This window comes from Mus pahari, chromosome 12 (genome assembly GCF_900095145.1).
Source record: "Mus pahari chromosome 12, PAHARI_EIJ_v1.1, whole genome shotgun sequence".
Taxonomy (NCBI): domain Eukaryota; kingdom Metazoa; phylum Chordata; class Mammalia; order Rodentia; family Muridae; genus Mus; species Mus pahari.
Window position 1 is genome coordinate 51,169,263 of NC_034601.1, and position 4,360 is coordinate 51,173,622.

The window sequence follows — 4,360 nt, forward strand, 5'->3', positions numbered from 1 at the left end:
GAGCATCCACTTCTGTGTTTGCCAGGCACTGGCATAGCCTCACAAGAGGCCGCAATATCAGGGTCCCTTCAGCAGAATCTTGCTGGCATGAGCATCAGTATCTGGGTTTGGTGGCTGATAATGGGATGGATTCGCGGATGGGGTAGTCTCTGGATAGTCCATCCTTTCATCTTAGCTCTAAAATTTTAGACCAGCGGTTCTTAACCTTTCCAACACTGCAACCCTTTATGCTGCTCCTCATGCCGTGCTACTTTGTAAAATATTTTGCTACACTTATGAATCACAATGTAAATATCTTGTATGCAGGATACCATACCACCAACGGGGTCATAACCCTTAGGTTAAAACGATTCGTCTAAACTATGTCACCCAAAATAACCTGTTAAAGCCCTGTCTCCTAATACTTTGGAGTGTGATTGCTTTAGAAATTTGAGCCTTTAAAGCCAGATACTAGATTAAAATAAAATCCCAGGGGTACACCATAACTCGGGACGACTAGTGCCCTTACAAGATGGTCACAGGGAAATGATGACCACCTGCAAGCCAAAAAGAAAAGCCGTGAGAGAAACAAACCCAAAGGATGCTTTGCTTCTTTTCCAGGACTGAGAAAACATTTCTTTATTATTTAAGGCCTCTGTGACTATTAATCTGGGTTGCCAACACGATGAGACCTAGAATCATTTGGGAGATGGGCCTCTGGGCATTGTGGGAGCTTATCTTGATTAGGTTAAATGAGGTTTGCTTGTTTGTTTTGAGACAGGGTCTCTTTACATAGCTCTTACTTTTATGAAACTTGCTATGTAGTCTAGGCGGGCTTTGAACTCACAGAGATCTATCCATCCCTGCCTCCTGAGTGCTGAGATTAAAATTGTGCACCACAAACACCCAGCTATATCCCAACCCCCCAGGGATTGGGTTGAGTGATATGGAAAAGTTTTCCCACAGCAGGTGGTACCATTTCTAGGATGAGATCCTTCCTTAAAAAAAAAAAAAAAAAAAGGAAATGAAGTGAGCAAGGCTTTTGCTATTCCTCACTTCATAAGGGGAACAACATCACCAGCAGTCTTGACCCCCTGCTGCCTTGATTTTCCCACAATGATTCAAGTTGTGCTTCAAAATGTGAGCCAGAATTAGCCTATGCTTCCTTAGATGGCTTTTTCTAGGATATTTTCTTACAGTAATGGAAATGTAACTAAGGAAAAAATGGTATCAAGAATCTGGGTCATTTGTTGCGAGTAACTTTGTTACTCTGCCTAAGCTCTGGGAACCAGTCACCTACCAGACCCCATCCACCTTCACTTGAATCTATGGCTAAAAGACACACATACAGTTGTTCTTTTTCAACTTGCCTTAAACTTTATTTGCGGAGATACATCTAGTCCCTGCTAAACATTCCTGACCTACCGCCTATAGGAGCAGCCATAGGCCACCTGTGCTTCCTGAGACCTAACATAGCTGTTTGGTTCTTCTCTCTCCAAAGCATGGTGAGCCTCCCTTGCTCCCTTGTTCTTTTTCCTGCAGGGAGCCGGAAGTCCCGCCTATTCCTGCCACCGAGCAATTGGCCCATGACTTCTTTACTGAGAGATTAAGAACCAACTGGGGAACAGGACCTTAGTGTCAGCACCACCCCTGCAGTCATTGCTATGATAAACCTGATCATTTTGGTTCTTAAGCCTTTGGAAACAGTTTGTAGGAGGAATGTAACACTGAGTTAGAAAAGCCTTTGGATGTAAGTACACTTTAATGGACTATTTTGATGAGACCCTGAAAGATAAGAATGCTGAAAGAAATGCAGATGGCGGAAATAGACTAGTGGAAATTGCAAGACAGACAAGCATTCAGGTTGGCACCGAGAAAGCAGCTGTAATTGTCGAAAAGAACAGCACCCCTGAAGAGAAACCGTCTCATTATTCAGGGGCAATAGAAAGAGTGTCCTAAAGACATCCATAGGAGACTCCATTTGGTGAAGACCCAAACCTAGTTGAAAGATTTGCCTTGATCTTCTAAGACAACTGCCTATGGAAATGCTTCCCATTGGAAATGGTACCACAGTGTACAGATGCGGTCCAAGGAGCCAGACTACATGTGATATTGACTTTGTAAGTATGCAAGATACAAGAGTTCGGGAGTGTGGAGCCCTCCACCATGGTATCAGAGAGCAGGTAAGTCCAGGTGATGTGTGGCAGGGTCAGAGTCTCAGCAAAGAGGCCCCAAGAGGCCACTGGGTGAAGCTGTGAAGGTAAGCCTAAATTGCAATGAAGACTTGAGGATATGGGAGCTGAGAGGTCTGTGAGACATCCGCTAATAAGAAGATCAGACATGGAGTGAAACTGCCAAAGCGAGAGGCTGTGTGACTGACTACGTGGCTGAGCTGGGAGGGAGGAGCCACCTGAGCCTCATGGAGCACAGCCGTTTCATCCTGAGTCCCAGATGCTGGACATGGAGCTGCAGCAATTTGTTTGTCTTCACGGATCTTCATCTTGTTATATCACAATTCTTCTGATTTCGAATGAAAATGTTTATTCTCTGCAATGATATAGCTGTGTTCAGACACACCAGAAGAGAGCATCGGATCCCATTACAGATGGTTATGAGCCACCATGTGGTTGTTGGAATTGAACTCAAGACCTGTGGAAGCACTCTTAACCACTAAGCCATCTCTCCAGCCCCTGTAACTAGTTTCTTATTGTTGTTTTTTAATTTTCATTTTAGAAGAGTTCATAGTTAGGTTGCCTTGAGTCTAAGATGATCTGTGAACTGGGCTTATATTTATTTTATTTCTTTTAACTTTGGACTTTAAAACTGTTACAATTGTTAACAGCTATGGATATTGAAAAGTTGGGTTTTATTCTGCATTATGAAATTCACTTAAGACTTTTGAGGACAAAAGATGGAAGGTTGCTGTTTAACATGATGTGTTCATGGGTTACGTTCTAAAAAGACTGACCTACATTCAGCACACCTGGTAAGTCAGACGGAAAAGTCTTTCAAGGGAAAACTGAGGGGTGAAATTTTGACAGTTAATTGTACTCGTGAACTTAATGAGGTGTGGAATAATCTGGAAAATGGTTATTTCTCTGGTTATGCCTGTGAGACATTGCCCCAATTAGGTTGAGATGGCAATTCAATTCCACTGTGGGTGGCCCTGTGCATTCTAGGAGTCTTGGCCAGATTTGTGTTTTTCTGCCAGTTAAAGAATTAAAAGCCAGGAAAACCTAGAATGTAACAGGTAGCGGTGGAGAAAGGAAACATCAACGACAGCATCCACAGTTGAATAAAGGCATTTATTGGGGGCAAGGAAGCACAGGAATGAGAGAGAAAAAAGAAAGACTGTCTGTAAAGCAGACGGGGGGGGGGGGCATTCAGGAAGCCTAAAGTCCAGTCTGTTCGTTCTTAAGGGGCTGGGCTTTTTTCTTTTCATTTTTCTTTTTTAAAATCTCTGAAGAATTTCCCTCCCATAATTTAGGGTTGGCCAGTCTGAAGAAAGATAAGATTTGATTGGCCCACAACTGTGGTGTAACCTGTCCTGATTTGGCCTTAAACTTATGGAGGCAGTCCATCAGCAGGGGACCAGCTTTTGTTTTTAAGCTGCTGGGCTTTGACTTAAGTGAGGGGAGTGAAGAGGAAGCTGGCCATTATGGAAGCTCGCTGCCTTTCTTACCTAGCTATTGTCACTCCCCCTACCTGTACGCCTACACAGGAGTCCGTCTAACTCCTCATCTCAGCACCGGTCCCTGAAATGGGACCCTGATGTGTATATAACGAAGAAAGTGTGCTGACCTTTGGGAGACTGTTTTTGCTTGGTTTGGCATGGCTGAAGCCACCCCTAATCAGGACGTTTTGAGGTGGGAAGATTTAGAGACCAGAAGTCACACACCTTTCATCCAGATTTTGAGGTTGGAAGAAGGTTGGCCCCTGTAATCTGGGCCATACCTTCTACTGTAAGTCTATATAAGGGCATAAGATGGAAGCTTTTGTTCTTTTTGTGCTTGCCCTTTCTTTGTCAGCACATCCATTCCTTCACTGGCATTACAGGCTACTTCTTTGAGATGCTAGCAGATACTGAAGAGCAGTTGAGACATCCAGCCTTGTGGACTGAGAAAATCATAGATTCTTTAACTTTCTATTCACAACTAGCCATTGTTGGATTAGCTGTATTGCAGCCTTTAGGTCATTCCAATAAATTCCATGTGCATATTCATATAAAAGTTCATACACACACACACACACACACACACACACACACACAGGATACCTATACCTGCATATATATTCAGACATACATATGTATGTGTGTGTGTGTGTGTGTGTGTGTATATATATATATATATATATATATATATATATATATATATATATA